The sequence below is a fragment of the Bactrocera dorsalis genome, chromosome 2, assembly GCF_023373825.1.
Source record: "Bactrocera dorsalis isolate Fly_Bdor chromosome 2, ASM2337382v1, whole genome shotgun sequence".
In the NCBI taxonomy this organism is placed as follows: domain Eukaryota; kingdom Metazoa; phylum Arthropoda; class Insecta; order Diptera; family Tephritidae; genus Bactrocera; species Bactrocera dorsalis.
Window position 1 is genome coordinate 98,534,811 of NC_064304.1, and position 19,647 is coordinate 98,554,457.

The 19,647-nt window shown below is 35.1% G+C and overlaps 1 protein-coding gene across 34 annotated transcripts in view; it reads left to right on the forward strand.

The window, feature by feature from the left end:
* The first annotated feature begins 387 nt into the window (after positions 1–387).
* LOC105231594 (glutamate-gated chloride channel) overlaps positions 388–19,647 on the forward strand; it is an 86,531-nt gene continuing 67,271 nt past the window's right edge. For 15 of the 34 annotated variants that reach the window (XM_049449288.1, XM_049449300.1, XM_049449306.1 and 12 more), the window contains exons 1-2: positions 388–1,055; positions 5,957–6,422. The gene's annotated coding sequence lies outside the window, so the exon portion shown is untranslated. Of the gene's footprint in view, positions 1,056–1,082; positions 2,384–2,420; positions 2,570–4,867; positions 5,319–5,956; positions 6,423–19,647 lie in introns of those variants that run through there. The other 19 variants (XM_049449287.1, XM_049449299.1, XM_049449292.1 and 16 more) reach the window with 8 other exon arrangements.

Sequence of the window (19,647 nt, forward strand, 5' to 3'; positions counted from 1 at the left end):
TTCAATTGTCTTCAAAAACAACGAAGCGTTAAACACATGCAGTTAAAAGTACCGTTATTAAATCATAGCAAGCAATGAAAACCCGTTATAAAAAGTAACTCTAAAATACGGAGCACGCATTCTTGCCGATAATACACTTAGGACGAAATGTACGAAGTGAGAGCGAAAGAGCGCACGATTGAGAGTGCACCATTGCAAATGAATGCTCGCGTACACACGAGGGATGCTGTGTAGCGTTACAATGAGCGACAGCAGCCGCCACCTAAATACTGTTATACAGACGCAAATAAGCGCATGCACACACACAAGCGAACACAAACACGCGAAATTGTGTCACAAAACCCACCATATTGCTATGCGTCGTGTGTGTTAAATTGCAGAGATTGGCCATCGATTTTCTCAGTCAGGTGGAGACAGTCGACGTGTACGGATGCTAAACGGTTACAAATAAAGCGCGTCACAGTGAAAAGTTGCAAGCTAACAAAAAAAAAAACACATAAATACAACAAAAAAGGATGAGATATCTATGCACCAGTTGTGGGCAGCTAGTAAAAGCAAAGAAAAGTGTTGAAAATTATACCTGAAAATTAGTTATACAATATTACTAAGCGGAAAAAACGTAAACGTAAAAGTAAAATTTGTCTATACAGTGAAAAGAAAATGAGCTAACCGACAGGAAAAAGAGAATCCAGTGAAAAGGAAACATATATATGCACACGCACACAGGCACCAGCGCACACATATCACATAATTTGCAAATTGGGGCGCATGCAGCAAATATGAAAAAGGCGTTTCTATACTAGTGGATACAAAAACAAAAATAATAAAAATAAAAATTAACGGTAAAATAATTTTCAAATTTGGCATATAAAGTAAGTGATGCAAACGAGACTACCAGCATTTGACGCAAGTTAACACAGATACGTCTGAGAACGCGCACAACGGCATAGAAACGGCTACGAATATACATACTAGAAGTAGGCACTGCCAGCTCTTAAGCACAGCGCAGCTCAACACGCTGATAAAAACGCAATTTTTATGGATAACACTACAAGGTACTGGGTTTGAGCGTTTTTGTGAAGCACTTTTAAGAAGAAAGAAAGCAGACTTTCTTTCTTGAAACGCCCAAGCATACATATTTATATATACTTACTATCTATATGTATGTATGCAGGTGAAAAACGTTGAAAGAAAAAAAAAACTAAATTGATTACAAAAATTACTAAAAAGGATATGATGTTAAATGTGGAAACGGATGTGTAGTGACTGCCAGCGTATACATTTTCAATTTCTTCAGTTTCTGCTTCTCCTGCTGACGCGCTGCTAATAGCAACGGTCGTCGTAACTTCGTGTACTACGCTGATGCTTTGCTTCTGCATACGCTTCATCCACAGTGGTGCTATTTCTTCAGCGTATACGTCTGATGCTGCCACTGTTGCTCTGCTTCTTAGCTTCTTCAGCGCTTCAGCTGCTTATGGGTTTTGACAAAAAGAAAAAAAAACGGAAAAAAGGGATATTTTCTCTAACAGTTGGTACTTGGTCTTTTGCCTCGCCTTAGTTTTCGCATTGGCGCTCTTTCACTCACGCGCTCTCGCTCGTACTGCCGCTCTTTACAATTTGTATATTTTCTTGTGTTGTATATTCACCACACCCTAATGTTGTATGAGTGCGTGTTGTTACTTTGAAAATTACGCACGCACACACACACACATACACACTGCGATAGAAATGGCAAACGAAGCATAAGCACGTGCACTTATATGACGAAGTCAAACGAATACTCGCATGCGATTTGTATATGCACTAAGCAGTTGTTTGTGTTATTAAGCATGCAATAGCAACAATGCAGTTTTTGTCCAGCTGCTGTGAGAGCGTGTACAGGAATTCACCTATATTGGTTGGGAAATGGTAAACGCCTGTTGTTGCTAACACTACATTAGTGTTGTTGTTTTTGCCAAATTTGTCGTCATAGCTGTGCTACACACAAACACATAAAAGTATAGTAGAAGTATAGTAGAACTACCCACTAGCACAGCTGCTGCAATTGCCGTGGCTGCAAGCGCAGACTTACTTTGTTGCCTACTTTTGTGCGCGCCACCCAAGTGCCGAAGTTCGGTTCAGTTGTTGAAGTGCAGCCATGACGGGTAAATAATTTACAGCAGCTTTCGTCTGCTACTCGCTCGGTTAAGTGTTGCGGTGTCGGCTTTAACCATATATAACGGCCATACGGCAAAGAGATCATTACATTGCCTTTACAGCAACAGGAGGGAGTATTACAGAGATGGCAACGCTAAAGTGGCGCATACCAAGTGGCGGCAGCGGAATATCAGTGTTGCGTTGTTGAATCTATGATAAAAAATAATAATAAAACAAGAAATTGTTGGTAATTTTTTAAAGGCTTATGGATTGAAGTGATCAAAAATAAAAACAAAAGGATTCTGTTTAGTATAGAAGATAATTTTTCTACTTTTTAGTTGGTTATAAAATACGTGTGTAAGCAGTTCATAAGTGAAACAAAAGTGAAAATGAACTTTGAGTGTTGACAAATTAGCTGGAACAACTGGAAAGTGTAAAGCTATATATAAGCAATGCAGTATTTTTAGTAGCACTGTATTTCAAACAAAAGTAGGCAGAATTGACAAATTCAAAGATAAATCTGTGCAAGAAATGAATTAAATTAACAGTTGAAATAAGAGCTAAGAACGTGATAACCTGTATATTTATAAATTTGCCTCATTCTCTTATTGATTGGTAGGAGGAAGGAAAAGGAGAGAGTAAAATAAAAATTAACAAAATGATAATTTTTCCAAATATGGCGAGGTTTACAAAACAGTGAACGCAAATGTGGTGTTATGATGTAAAAAATTAAATTCGACGGTATTAAAAATCAAGTGGATTATATGTTACTCTTTTGGGGATTAATAAATAACTACAAGACAATTTGAATTGAGTTGTGCAAAATGATCATTTGATTACAATCAAATATATTTATAACTTTTTTTTAATTTAAATAGGATATCGAACTAAAACTAAAGTTAACATTGCTTAAAAATGTCTACAATTGAGAAAATATTTGAGCAAAGCTAACACTTGAACCAATCCATAATTAGAGGGCGGGGCCACGCTCACTTTTAGACAATTTTTTCCCCAAAGGTGCCGCTGGCTACAGCGATCCCTTGTGCCAAATATGACTTTTATATCTCAATTTAATGCTTAGTTTCGGCACTTTATAGGTTTTCGGTTAATGGCGATTTGTAAGCATGGCAGTGGTCAGATTACGCCCATCTACGAACTCGATTATTCATTTTGTATGGCCGCTGTATGCTATAGTATTCCGATCTGAATAAGTACTATAAAGGTTGCATCATTGCTTTAAATAATAACCCATGCCAAATTTCTTAAGACATCAAATATAAAAGTTTTCCATACAAGCACTTCACTCTGCTCATGCAGTTTGTATGGCAGGTAAAGGCTGATCCATTTCCTACTGTTTTAAAGAAAAAACAGAGATACTTCAAATCTAATGGGGAATGTTCATCGTTATTCGAAAGAACATTCTTTGGCATTTATTTTTAGAAGATTATCAGATGATCCATCCGTTGAGTTCAATTTTCGATGACTCTAAGCGGGCTTGTCCGCATAGACCTGAGACGTTACATTTTATATTAGGAAAAACATCTAATGATGTGATAACACACGATCTGGGTGGCCCATCGAACGGCACAAAACGTGAAATTATCTGCTCTTTGAAGTGTTCTCTCAATAAGTCCATTGATAAATAAAATGTGTGGAAAGTGGCGCCGTTTTTTGAAACCAAAGATTGCCGAGATCAAGACCTTCAACTTCAGACACATGACACGATAACAATCGCAATTGACGGTTACATTCCCACCGGCATCTTTTTTGAAGAAATATGAATCGATGGTTACATCGGCATCGACAAACCACACCAAACCATTGCTTTTTCTGGCTAAAATGAAAGCTCTTAACTCTCTTGAGATTGCTTTTCGGCCCAAATTTTACTTGAGCTAGAAATGATCCTCAACGCTGAACAATATTTGGGCTCAGATCTTGTTCTAACTTTTCAAGAGCCCTTACAGCGAAGCGATGTCGTTGGGAAGGTCGAGCTGCTTCAGTTCTTGCACAAGCTGTATTTTGTACGCTTTCAAAGATCTCGACGTAAAATGCGGTAAGTCGTTGCGGCGAACGGCGCCGAATCGACTCTCCACGGTCCTCGTGTACACTCTCAGCTACGACTGCTGTATTTTCTTCATTGCGTTCCGGGCGTATTTTATTCGGTCGAATGTTAACCAATAACGAATGCTGGGTCTGCAGATCGGTAATGGTGTTGCGAATAATATGCTCAGTAGGTCGATTATGTTGACCATAAGTAGAGCGGAGCGCGCGAAAAATATGTTTTTACGGAACGTAAATTTACGTAATAAAGTTGAACGTTTTGTAAACGTTGTTTAGGCACAAGCCTTTCCATGATAAAATGCCAAACATAACTGAACAAAAAAACTTGACACGGCTCCCGTATGATTGGAGTTATCGAAAAAATTATCTTTACTTGGATCACCCATTATATTCTATAGTGCTTCGATATCAGCGGTTCCTATACATAAATTAGCAACTGCTTAGAAATGCAAAATCGATAACTCAAAGAGCGAAAGACTAGTTCACGTACATATATACATAAACCTTCTAGTTGTTACAAACTTCATTGCAAACTAATTATGTAGTATACCCTTTACACGGTGTAAAAAATTTCACAGTTATATGTTTTTACAATATGGTTAAATCGCAACCTTCATTTAAATATGTTGACATACAGTTATCTGTGTATATCTACATTTATATTAACTAGGAGTAACGAACTGATTATAAACAGACACAAGTTACTAACCAAGTAGTGAACTATCATAAACGCAAAGACAAATAACCAGGCAACTGTGTCGTCAGCTTCATGCCTTCAGCGCTAACTCCAAAGTGAGTATTACTATTTCCGTACCCGCATACATACTGTAGTTGGTGCTGCGTGTGTGCTGCTGTGTACTCAAGACTTGGCACTTGGTCCTTGCAACGCCAACGGATGTGCGAGCAAATGACCGGAAACTGACATTATTTCGAAAAGAAAGTGGATCAAGTTTTAGCTTTGTCTTTACTCGTTTTCTTTCTTATCATTCCACTTATACGGCGTGCTTGCCACAAAACCAAGGCTGTGTGTGTAATATGCATAAAGTTTACAGTTACCAGCCGAGACCACTGAGAATAGCGAATTGCTGCACGGAGAATATAACTCAACAACTAGTAAGTAGGTATGTGTGTAAGCAAGGAAGCGCTGCGCAAAGCAGAATAATATATATGTATGTATATAAATGTAATAGGAGAAAGAAGTCTGGCAGCAGAATTCGGGCCCAACTTAATTATGCCGAGTCCCTGCTGACAGCTGCTCGGTTCGGGTTGCTTGTTAAGTCAATTTGGCAGGTCGAAGTTGAAGAAAGAGGAAAGTAATACATATTTGATGGTGGAAAATTAATTGAATTTATTATTGGCTTGGAAAAGTACTGCAAAACGAACACAGGCTAGCCGAGTGTGCCGCAAACAGTTGAAAGGATGTGGCATTAATGGCAAATGAGGTCAAAACAGGGGAAATAATTTTTTTTTTTTTGAATGTAAATACACTTGGTGTGTATCAGAGAAAAGAAATAAAGATAGTAAATATTCGTTGTTGTCATTGTGGTGCCTTTTTTTTATAAAGTGTGCGTTTCCGTGGCAGTTAAAACAAATATTTAACTGACATTATGGTGTTTTGCAGGAATTAATCAAAGAAATATTTTTTTTTATTTTTTGTTGAATTTTGTGTTTTTTTTTTTAATTTTTTGAATTTTCTGATTTTTCGAATTTTCTGATTTTTTTGAATTTTTTATCTATACCTTAACCACCTTCTTAATAGCTATTTACTGTGCATCACATACAACAACCATAAACTAGTTGCATTGCCTTGACTTCAACTGTCAAACAACCTGACTAAGCAAAAATTAGCATTCTTACATCATTAGAGTGCTAATCAGATAACAACAAGTGCTAAAATCAACAAAAGATCTACCTAATATCACAACAAAAACGCAGAACAATAACGATACTCCAAACAAAAGTCAAAATACCAAAAACAACTTGCAATAGAACAAAGCAACAATTTCCATAATTTCATTTGCTAAACGAATTAGTCAAATAGAGATAATGCTAATCACAAAACAATAAAAGCAACAAACCAATATCACCACTAATGCGTATCGACAGCAAAATTCTTATTGAATGACAACTGCAATTGCCAGATATACTACATATATACTCGTACTATTGGAGCGGAGAGCAGATAATAACTAGTTTACACTGCGCAACAATTGCTTGTAATTACGGTAAGTTTCAAATTACAATCGAATGTGAATTGTACTCGGAATTAATACATATAGTATGTACGCTTGTATCCAGCGGTGTACTGTGCACGCACAAGTACTCATTTGAGTATTTGTGTGAGTCTTTGTCGAAATTGCCACGACTGAATTGATAACTGACAACCATTTTCAATGTGTTTCAATGTGTGTGTGTAGTAGCCACGTACATACACATGTACAACACACATCTGTATGTACGTGGCTACTCATATATTTGGGCCCAAATTTTGCTTCAGTCACGTTAATCTGAATTTATGCTGGCTAACTGTATCTATATATTAATTAGCTCATTAAAAGATTTTGTAAATTTATTAAATACATAAATTTTGCAATATATTAGTTCACAACACTTTTTTGTTGGTATGTCGTACAAAACAATTGTTTTATTTTCAACAATAAAAAGTGATCCACCGCAAGGTTCTCTACTTTTTAACGAAAAAAACAGAGGAACTTCAAATTTAACGGGAAATGTTTATTATCATTCGAAAGAACCTTCTTTGGCTTTTATTTTTCGAAGATTATTTTTTTCAAATATTGACCATGATTACGTCTCAGATGGTTCATTCGTTCAGATCAATTCTTGATGACTCGTTCGAGCATTTCGACTGGTAACTGGTGATGTTTTGCTCCAAGGCCTGAATTGAAGCGGGATTGTCTGCATATACTTTAGAGTTTAGATATCCCCACAGGACAAGGTCTAACGGTGTGATATCACACGATCTTTGTAACCAATCAACCAGTCCAAAGCTTGAAATTATCTGCTCACTGAAATGTTCTCTCAATAAATCCATTTATTGATGCGATGTGTGCTAATTGGCGACGTCTTGTTGAAACCAAAACAATTATAAAAAAGTAAGTTATCATGGCGCGATAACGGTAGCTCTTGAAACCCTTCAAGTTGCTTTTCGTCGCAAATGCGGTAATTTTGCTTGTTTTCATACAAATTGAGCCAGTATTGGGCCTCATCACTGATTGAAATTTGGCTTGAAAACGCCGAATCTTCTTGTAATTTTTCAAGAGCCCATAGAGTGAAGCGATCTCACTTGGGAAGGTCGATCAGATTCAGTTCTTGTACAAGTTGTATCTCCGAGATAAACAATGAAACATAGAGAACATTTTTTGTACTAAAAATGGTACTAAAAATTGGTAAAATCGGATCATTGGTTCCCATTGCCCCACATACTCAACAGACGGATTTTAAAATATACGGTGGACTTTTTACCCCATATATCAGTTAATATGTTAGTTTTTTCGAATTTCTAATCAAATTTTTTTTTTTATATTTATAATAACAAATAAACAAATATGTACTATTTTGGTCGACCACTTTTTGGCATTTTTCCGCTAGAGATACATATTATTCCATCAGTGTAAATCTTTAGCTTTAATGAAATTTAAACCGCACATGTCACACATATCTATCAAAATAGTAAAATGTATGCATATCTGTAATTATAATACGTTACATATACAATTGCGCTGGCTTTTACCACATCGAAGCGCACCCACGCCTACCCCAACGTGAGCAATTCAGCTACAAGCGCGGCATCTCACAAGAAATGCATAGACTTCCCACACACGTGTGCCCCACTCAAATATAAATAAGCACTTATATAAAGTGATACGTGCCATGTTATGCATAAGCGGATTAATTGTAATTAGTAGGTGACTGGAAAATAGCAGCGGTGCAACGTGTCGTATACGCAACATGCCTTTTGCATATGAATTAGAGATGAGAGCAACGTGAAATTGGCGAACCCGAAATTTTTGTTAAGGGATCATATGTAGTTAGAAGGCCGAAAAAGCCAATTTTTCAAAAATTTTTTTGAGAAAACTTTTAAATTTATTGATTCAAAAAATGTGCTGAATTTTATCAAATTCGAATGCATGAAAATGGGTTTGGCAGTGTTATTAATATTTCAGAAGTACACTATAAATAACAAATAAAAGAAAAATATTTTGTTTTTAAAGCTATGTCTACTCGAAAACCGTGTTCTCGTCGTCGTCTAGTGAAATTTCCGTTAAGTTTCTTCATATGCCATTCTATAATATTTCAACAATCTCCACATTTTTCAGACAACTCGCCAATCCCGAAGTGTTTATAACTGCTTAGCTCGATGTCTAGTTACACGACTAGCACGAGCACGCGCCTATACACCTGAGCATGCACACACTTAAGTATGTGTGAAGATTTGCAAGCATATTATGTAGGTATTTAGTCTAAGCGGATTTTATGTTGCTGCTGCAACATGCTGCAACTGCGTAGAAATGCGCTTGTATGAATCGGCGCCGAGTTAAAATTACACTTTTACTTTGGTGGATGTTAAAAACGAAAGCTCATGGCGTTCAGTTAACGCATATGTTCATGCGGGCAAGTACATATTTTTTTAAATTGTTTCTAGTGGGCTGAAACTGAGGCGATTATTTGAATGAGTAAATATTAGTAATACAAGAAAAAAAGGCAAAAAAGCTTTAATACAAAGTACATTTACAAAATATTCCGTACAGGAACTTGATTTTGATAGGTTGGTTTGTATGACAGCTATATGCTAAAGTGATACGATTTGAACAATTTCTTTGGAGATTACCTTAGTGCTTTAGGCAATAATCCATACCAAATTTCATTAACATATCTTTATATATAATATATAAAAGTCCCTATACAAGACCTAAGTTTTGATCCTTCAGTCAGTATGGCAGCTATATGCTATATTAAATCTATCTGAGCAATTTCTTCGGATATTAAATTACTGTCTTGGGCAATAATCCATACCAAATTTCGTTAAAATATCTCTATGTTTATAGAAGTTTTCCATACAAGACCTTGGTTTTGATCCTTCAGTTTGTATGGCAGCTATATGCTTTAGTGGTCTAAACTGAACAATTTTTATCAGAAAATACTTTATTGCTTTACGTAATATTTTATGCCAAATTTCGTTAAGAAATATGCTCAAATGAAAAATTTTCAATACAAGCATTTGATTCGTATCAGCCAGTTTGTATGACAGCTACATGCTATAGTGATCCGATATTGACCATTCCGACAAATGAGTAGCTGCTTGCTGGGAAAAGGACGGATGCTAAATTTCAGAACGCTGTCACAAAAACTGCGGAACTAGTTCGCATGTATACAGTTGGGCGGAGAAACGGTCAGATATATATGCCTCTCCCTTTTCTCATATTTGACTTAACCTAATTTATTTTTTTTTGTAGTGCTCCATCCAATTATTAGTAATTTATTTTCGTATAAGCACCCACATATCGAGGATTAAATAGTTTCCGAAATTCCAATAACAGCGAAAGAGTGAAAACGACGAACTTTTAAATTAAACTCATCCGCCATTTTGCGATAACGAGTTAACCAGAAAATTAATTAGCGCTTACGGTGCATATTAACTAAGCAAAATTAGATGCGTTTATAGCACGATTTTAGCGTTAAAGATAATATTGCATTGTATATAGACACGTACATCTGTATGCGTGCTTTTGCATGCTTGTACACACACGTATGCACTACGAGTATATGTATTTTTGTCGCTTATGCGCTATGTTGAATTGCATTCAGAGCATAAAGTGCTTTAAAATTTAATTAAAAAGTGGCAAAGAACATTTTATGCTCGCAACAACTTTGCCCGGCGAAGCAGAAATGTCGGCGTCGATGGACGATAGCGCATCGTTCGTCTTGTTTGTATACTCGTACATTGTCATGAATGCAAAGTGATGTAAAACTGTCGTGCGAGGGGGAGAGAGAGAGAAAAAAAGAGAGAGATAGAGGTAGAGAGTGAGAGAGAGGGAGATAGAGAAAGAGTGTGTCATATGCAAAATAGTGCCGGCCAAGCAATATTTCTTTGACTAGGCTGCGACTATATAGTCTGTACATTATAAAAATAAAATCTCATAAAAATTACGTATTCATATATGTGCCAATTGTTGACAGCAAGTGTACGTACGAAATAGAAAAATTCACAAAATATACACACATTGATTTGAAGTTCAAGATGGCAATTTAGGAACTTTCATAAGTTGTACATACTACATATGCACATACATGTTTAGAAACAAGGTGGAAACGAACACGAGAATTCCCTTTTATATTTGAGGATTAGAGAACAAAAATAAATATTTATCATCGAAAATCGCTTTATTGCTTTAAAAATATTTTTCATTAGGTTAGTTAATAGGCAGATATTCGTGAGACCTCAAATAATCCCACTTGTTCTCCAAGAGACGCTGGTCCATTGTTATGAACAGAACTCTAAGTATAGATCAAAAAGACCGTTGCAAATCTACAAAGCGCCTAGAGTCAGCCACTAATTTATTGAGCTGGCTAATGTCTACTCCAGCTAATTTGCCGAGTACGTGGAAAGTATGGCAACCGAAATATTCAACCTTGTTTTGACGAAAGCTGGACAGTGAAGAAGAATGTGTCTAGATGTTAACACCTCATCTTCCTCCCTTCAACTTGAACAAGTAGTGAGCCACAAAATTCAAGCTTCACCGCATGAGGGTCAATGAGACAATGTTCAGTTAGAAATCCCATCATTGTGGACATGTGAACCTTTCTAAAAGCTAGTAGTTCCATGGACCTTTGTTTACTCCAGTAAGGTTCATATACTTTTGGTTGTGTTTGAATCAATTGTTGAATCACTTTAGGAAATCTGATGGAGATATCTCCGAAACATGTGTAGTGTGTGTCAGCTGTCTAAAAACATTAAATTCTTAACATTGATGACTCATCAAATCGATGTTTGAGTGCTCAAAAATTCAATTGGTTCAGTCGATATATGTGTAAGAGAGAGAGAGAGTCGTGGTGAAGAGTGATCCGCAAAAATCAAATGTTCATGCACTAATAAATGTATGTTGGCGCCAATAATGTCTCTAGTTTCTCTAGTCTCAATGTCACGATAGGTTACTTAAGTTCTTACAACATCAGTTTGCGCACAGCAGCAATATTTTCCAAAACAACATCTATATCACCATACCGTTGATAAACACTGTTACTTGTTGGAGCTTCATCATCAAAAATTCAATTGACTTCTTCGATGCACTGTTACTAAGTTAATCTACGCCGAAAGTTGGAAAATTTCGTTTTTTGGCGGAGAAGAATATTATAAGTTACTGTACGCAACACAAAAAGCGCTCGTATGGCAAAACATTTTGAGCATGTATAATATCGAAAATGTCAAGCTTTACGATAAAATTGCGAATTGCCAGATTGTAACATTAGGATTGCGAAAACCCTAGCTCGAAGTAGCCAGACTTCGGTTTACGAAAGAGCACATGAGCGAGACTGATAATTTTCTGAAAAATACATTATCCTTTTTACGAATTCATTGATAATTATTTTAGATACTTTGTGCATGAATTTCGGGAAACCAACCCTTTAGAAGAAGTGGGGATTTTGGTGTGGATAGGAAATGTGGTAAATCAAAGATTATACAATCCTAGAAATTATGGTATTTTGAACAACGATGAATTCACTAAAAGATGTTGAGATGTCCGAGGGTGTATTATATGTAGAGAAGAAAGCTAGTATATTCTCAAGCTGCAGGAAGACTATCCATTATTCGCACACTGTACTCGTACATACAACGGTGACGCGGGCAGTGAGATTGAAACATGTCGCATATTCGCAATCACCTGCTTTTGCATTGGTCCTGCGGTTAATGTGAGAATGTCAATTTCGTGGGTGTAAAAGCAATATCCGTTGCATACATAGATGCAAAATCAGTGTGTATGAACATATGAGCGTCATTACGTCGAAAGTGAACCATAAATAGAACATTAATTTCTGCCTTTCGAATGGACGATGCAATCATAATATCTGGTCTCTATTTCTGGTCTACACCCACTATAATGTGCGTTAATTTTGCAGTGTATGATGTTTAGATTTCTTAAGCGTTAAACCAGTCTAGAGCAATGAGATGAGGCTTAATTTTGGCGATTTTCCGTTCGGAGTAAGAAATTCAGAATTAAAATTTTACCCGCTAAGGCAAAGCCTGCGACGCTAAAGTGTACTTTAAGCCCCAAGAAAAAATATTTTTTTTTAATTTTAGACCTTTTTAACCCAAAAAAAAATTATGGTTACTCACACCCCGCACACCAATATCTACAATAGTAGCGCTATTCCTATTTATTTGATTTATAGTTAGCTAACTGTCTTACGATTTCAATTACTTCCATGACTTGTCGCCAACAATCATGCAAATTATCATGGCATTTTCATAAACTTGCACATACCACCATCCAATAATCTGCTCGTGCACTGAGAACATCTTATTGGCCTTCTTGCTACAAGTACCCACTGCAAGAAATGAACTTTGCTCAGCTGCTTTTTAGTAGAAATCCAACATAAAGTCTTCAAGTGAATTCACCCCGCGCAACCTTCGACGCTTCTCATCGAATTCCTTATCAATTTCGCCTTAGAGATGAACTTGCGCGTTTTTGCTGTTGCTGTCTGCATTTTCCATTGCATCTATAAGGAAATCGAAACGATTTTTTTAATTAAGAAAATTGCAGAAAATGCATACAAAAAATCTCAAGAATTATTTTCTTCGTCTCTTTGCCGCCCGCTCAGTCTCCTCGCATTTGCTGCAGCTTCTTGGTATTCTCTTTTTTTCATTCTCAATTTCGTTTCTGTATTCTTGTTTTTGTACCAGTATGTATGTATTTGTAGAAGTGTAGCAAACGTACGAGATAACATCATTTTGAGGCATGAGTTTCATATATTCACATTTGCCGATAACTGCAAATGAATAGCTGCATTTTTATTTTTTATTTTTTTGCCTCGCATTAGCAGGAATTTGAGAATATAAGGCAGTATGAGTTTAAGGATGTGACTTTACTATAAGTCGGTTCTGTTGAAAATATATTAAAAATAAATTAATCTTTAATTGGAAACATATTACAGCAAAGCTGACGACGTTGATCGTAAGGTTAAAGGAAAAATTCTAAATACCGTTTACGAGCTAACCGAAGGTGAAACCTCAACGTGGTGTACAACTGTGCGAATATAATTGGCTTAGCTGTCAACCCAACTAATACTGCATCGCTTTATTGACTATGAGGTATCAGATACCATGCCTGCCTCTTCGCTCTTTTGCAGGTTCAACCTGTTAATATGATGAAATACTTTGGGCTTAAGTTGAGAAGAGAGTAATAAAAGCATCGGCTGTCTTACAATGCTATAGTGACGCTATGGGGAGAAGGTATGGCCTCCCACCTAAGTTGCTGTTTTGGCTCTACGAAACCATGCCCAAAGAGCAGCTATCATAGCCAACTCCAGTGCAATGCGGACTATACCAACAATAGCAGTTAATGTAAACTTAAACATAGCTCCCGTGGATATTGGCGGCAGGTGTACAGGTATTGCTGAGTAGCACGCTCTAAAAATCAGGGAAGCTGAGAATATGAAGGGGTCCGAACAACGACTTTTGGAAAATCTCTTTTGCTTAAATTGCATTTCTGAAAAACTGGATCGCGGAGGCTACTCTTGGATGGACAGAAGTTGCTGAAGAAGAGACGCAGTGAGTTTTTGCACAGTTGGGTTCGGAGTTTTTTGTAGGAAGCTTTTCGTCAGTTTTAACTTTAGGCTAGCAGACTGTAGTATTTTTCCACCAGAAGTGGCTACCATCAAGGAGGCGTTGGTAGCACTGCTACGAAGTGCAGCTTCTTTCAGATTGGTGAGCATTCACTTCGATACCAGAACGGCAATAATGTGGATTCAAAGCTTTTTAAAGGGTCTCTGTCCTCTCTACAAATATTACTCTACTTGTTATGAGACCCTTTTGGGTGACGGGTCTTAGCGGAATCACTGACAATTGCAAAGACGATTCTATAGGCAGAGGGGGTCCCTAGACCTGTTCACATCGGAATGCATTCTTGCATTCTAATACTGCACCAATGCAACTCAGTATTAGAAAGCAGAAAGTAGCAGAAAGCTACTGAACTACTTGCACTTAGAAATGTTTAACTTTTCACAATCGTAGGAGTTCTCACCTTTTCTCCCCAAGAACCTGCTTATGTTTTGGAATCGTCGATATCGGACCACTATTGTACATTACTGTCGTCCAAACGGAGCCATCAAAGTTTTGGTAAGGAATCTTTTGTATTTGTGAAGGGTATATAATTGCAGTGCAGTCGAAGTTAGTTTCTCTTCCTGTTCTCCACCCTCATTTAGAGTTCCTCACTTGCGAATCCAATTTATGCGCTCTCCACATTTCAGCTTCTTCAAACAAACATTTATTTTGTGCCACCCACGCTCAGGTATAATTAGCTGAGAGTTAAATCTAAATTTAGACTGCTCTTCGGCCACTGCCGCTGCTTATGGCAGTGAATATGTACTCGTAAAAATATGACAAGTATTTGCACATGCCATAGAAACACTTGTATAAATATGTAAAATTGATGTACACATATGTACATATGTAAGATGGCATATTTTCATAAAATATTTGCCAAATATCTTTATAAACATAATATGATTATCGAGTGGAAATTTCCTCAAGTGTTTTTAATTTGATATACCCAAGCAGCAGGCGACCGTTCGCACGATACCCACACATATGGATTCACATACATACATACTTGTATATACATCTCTAACGCTATGTTTGTTTGTTCGCGCTGCTGTTGGTGTTTTTGTCGCCACAGCATATAGCCAATAAAGCTGCCTAGGTTGCACAATTTACACAATCTACTGAATAGCGCTGGCAAATGGCACTCGAAGCGTCGTCACCGCAACTAAAGATGGCAAAAGTCTCGGCTGATGGTGGGCGATTTTCGCAGGTAGGGCCGGCGTTGGTGCACTTGCTTGTGTATTATACTTATATACATATGTACAGGCGCACAATTTCTCAACTACAAGCAGCGTAGCAATGTGCTTAGTAAGAAATGCATGGCAAAGACATGTTTCTTCAAGTGTGAAGCTTTTGCTGTTGCCCCATCGCTGCCATGATTAGTGCATAATCTGATGTGACACTTGTTGCATGCCGCAAAGCAACTGCTTGTAGATATGTACGTAGCATATTTCGGTAAGGGTATACTACTAACTTTATAAAACGTTGAGGTTTGAGCAAGTAAAAGAAAGCATATACATATATAAAAAGAAAATGTAATAAATGAAATTATGCCGCACATTAATAACTCACTTGGCAGTAACACTTTGCTATATACGCTTTATTTTCACTGCAAAAATGAATGAACAATTCTTTTCTAGTTGATAAATATTTCATATATCGTTACCTAAAATGCAAAACATCATCATCAAAAAAACAATCGAAAATCAATATTAGCTATTATAACCAATCTATAACCTTTTTATTGGTAAGGCCCAAATTTTGTTTCAATATGAGTGTATGATAACCATTATATAACTATTTTATAACAAAAATATCAGTATATGGTAACCAATACATAACAATTTTATAACCAAAACTCAAATTTTGTTTCATTATGAGTGTATGATGACCAATATATAACCATTTAATAACAATAATATCAGTATATGATAACCAATATATAAATATTTTATAACAAAAAGATCAGTATATAATAACCAATATATAAACATTTTATAACCAAAACTCAAATTTGTTATTTTGTTGTGTATGATAACCAATACATAACCATTTTATAACCAAAACTCAAATTCTGTTTCATTATGAGTGTATGATAACCAATATATAACCATTTTGTAAGAAAAATATCAGTATATGATAACCAATATATAACTATTTCGTAACAAAAAGATCAGTATATGATAACCAATATATAACCATTTTGTAAGAAAAATATCAGTATATGATAACCAATATATAACTATTTCGTAACAAAAAGATCAGTATATGATAACCAATATATAACCATTTTGTAAGAAAAATATCAGTATATGATAACCAATATATAACTATTTCGTAACAAAAAGATCAGTATATGATAACCCATATATAACCATTTTGTAAGAAAAATATCAGTATATGATAACCAATATATAACCATTTAATAACAACAATATCAGTATACGATAACCAATACATAACCATTTTATAACCAAAACTCAAATTTTGTTTCGAAATAAATGGTTTCTATTAAATCGCTTTTTCTTCGCCTGTAAACTTATGAAATGTGATGTTACGTTATTTTGCATTTTAGGTGATGATATATTGCCCATTTTTCATAAAATCCTTTACTTATAGCATGCTCAAATATAAGTTTAGGTAAACACCAAGTACACTTCAAAGGGATGGCAGCCAAAATTGCATGCAAATTTCCAATTTACATTAAGAATAATTTGTGTGTGCAGGCTGCATGCACATAAAATATTTACATGAAAATATGAATTTCAGATGAACAAAAATTGCTAGTCTGTGTTTAGAGACTAGAAACAAAAATTTATGCTTGTAGGAAAAACTTTACTTCTCCAGTTAATTTTTTATCAATATACCCTTTGCTAGATTTTGTAGATAGTTAGTATTTGCTCCTATCCCCATTACATATATTTACTTTCCACACAAACATGGTTTACACGAGGGGATCAAGCTGTTTAATCGATTTCGCTAGGTTCACAATTTTTATAAGCAGCTTTACCTAACCGAAAATCAATTATTTTGCCGCCAGTCTACTTTTCGTATTTTTCTCACCGGTCAGCTGTTTTGCTTGTGTTGGTGCGCTGTGTGAAATATGCATGCGTATCGTGTGTTGTGCTCACTTCTCAGCATTTTACATGCAACTCTCGCATTTGCATGAATTTTTACAATCCATTTGTCATCAGATTCAACGCATTAGTGGCTAATAATACTTTTATGTAGAATTACATTTAATTTCGAAACATTTAACTGCACCACAAAATAATTTCAATGCAAAGTGCGCATTCTAGTCTGTCTGCCTTTGGCACGAGAGCTAGACCCCCATGTTTTGGTATTATTAAATGCAACTGAAATTTTAAATTTCGTAATTAACCCTTTAGCATAGTAATGCCCTCAAATCAGGCATTTATGGCATGGTTGACAGGTCGCTGCTGTTGCTCTCGTGTTTCTATCATTTTTCATAAAGCTTTTAACCTGATTTCACTTGTCATGCTATGCGGCCATTTCTTTGTATATAATAAATGTGAGAATGTGCTCTGCAATTCTGCTACACCTGACTCAAAAGCGGTAAACAACTGCTTCCAGCAGCTGTCGCCCACTGGTTTTCAAATACGATTTGCTGTAGTATGTGTGTGAGTGGCATGTAAGGATCGACACGAAGCTTTATGTGTGCTCATGTATTATCATTCGCTTTGTATTACATGTGTATTTGTATGTATGTGCATGTAACGATACGGTAAATATGAGCAATGAAATGCTTTTGTATTGGCCCGTTTGTAAGCCAACTGACTGACATGTTTACGTGTTTATAGCCTCGTTTTAGCCAACACGCTATGTAAAATTGAGGGTTATTGACACATGCCACTTTTGTTGCTATTATTTTAAATGCAAAACTGCTTAAAATATGTATTTAAATTGTAGTTAATTTTTGAAAATTCATAATTTTGTTTTATTTGGCATAAGATAATATTAATACACAATACTGGAAACTTAATAATAATAATAATATAATAATAATAATAATAATACTTAAAACTTAAAATTGAAACTTAAGACTATAAACTTAAACTTAAAACTTGAAACTTAACACTTAACACTTAACACTTAACACTTAACACTTAACACTTAACACTTAACACTTAAATCTTAAAACTTAAAACTTAACACTTAACACTTAAACTTAAATCTTAAACTTAAAACTTAAAACTTAAAATTTACAACTTAAAACTTAAAACTTAAAACTTGAAACTTAACACTTAAAACTTAAAACTTAAAATTTAAAACTTAAAACTTAAAATTTAAAACTTAAAACTTAACACTTAACACTTAAAACTTAAAACTTAAAATTTAAAACTTAAAACTTAAACTTAAACTTAAAACTTAAAACTTAACACTTAACACTTAACACTTAAATCTTAAAACTTAAACTTAAAACTTAAAAAATAAAACTTAAAACTTAACAGTTAAAACTTAAACTTAAATCTATAAACTTAAACTTAAAACTTAAACTTAAAACTTAAAACTTAACACTTAACACTTAAACTTAAATCTTAAAACTTAAACTTAAAACTTAAACTTAAAACTTAAAACTTAACACTTAACACTTAACACTTAACACTTAACACTTAACACTTAACACTTAAAACTGAAACTTAAAACTTAAAAAATAAAACTTAGAACTTAACAGTTAAAACTTAAACTTAAATCTATAAACTTAAACTTAAAACTTAAAACTTAACAGTTAAAACTTAAACTCAAATCTTATAACTTAAAACTTAAAACTTAAAATTTAAAACTTAAAACTTAACACTTAACACTTAACACTTAAAACTTAAAACTTAAAATTTAAAACTTAAAACTTAAAATTTAAAACTTAACACTTAAAACTTAAACTTAAAACTTAAAAACTAAAACTTAACAGTTAAAACTTAAACTTACAACATAAAACTTAATACTTATAACATAAAAATTAAATATTAAAACTTAAAACTTAACTTTTATAATTTATTACATAAAACTTAATATAATACGGCTCAAATAGTTTTATTTGATTTTAAACCTTGCCTTCCCCGTATTTCGATTTAAGAACTTTACGGCCTCTACGAGGTACTCAATGCTGATCTTATGTTTGATTTAATTACTTATTATGTGTGACTTTAATAGTGGATTAACTGCGTATAAGGTCTCTAGTTTATTGAGCTGAATAACAGTAAGCAACTCTTCCAAAACCGCAACCAATAAAGGCCGCTACAAACTAACCGTTAATGGCCTGCAACTATTGTTTAATGCTTCCATTAAGTTAACACCAAAATTGCACACAAAATCACAGCACTTTCAATTAACAAGCCGCTTTGACTAAAAAGGAATGCCAACGATACAGAAAGCTAACCGAAATTCCACTGTTTGCGACACTTCCTGAGCCTTTATGTAATTTCTTAATGTCGAAACTAAAAGTGAAAGAAAGAGAAGTGGCAAACAGCAAATGAAGTGCACCTAATCACAAGAAGTATGAGAAGAACTTGTGGAAGAATTGGTTAACACCGGGGTATATGTATATTATAGCACAAACAGCCTCTCTAAGCTCACAAATGTATGTAGAACAT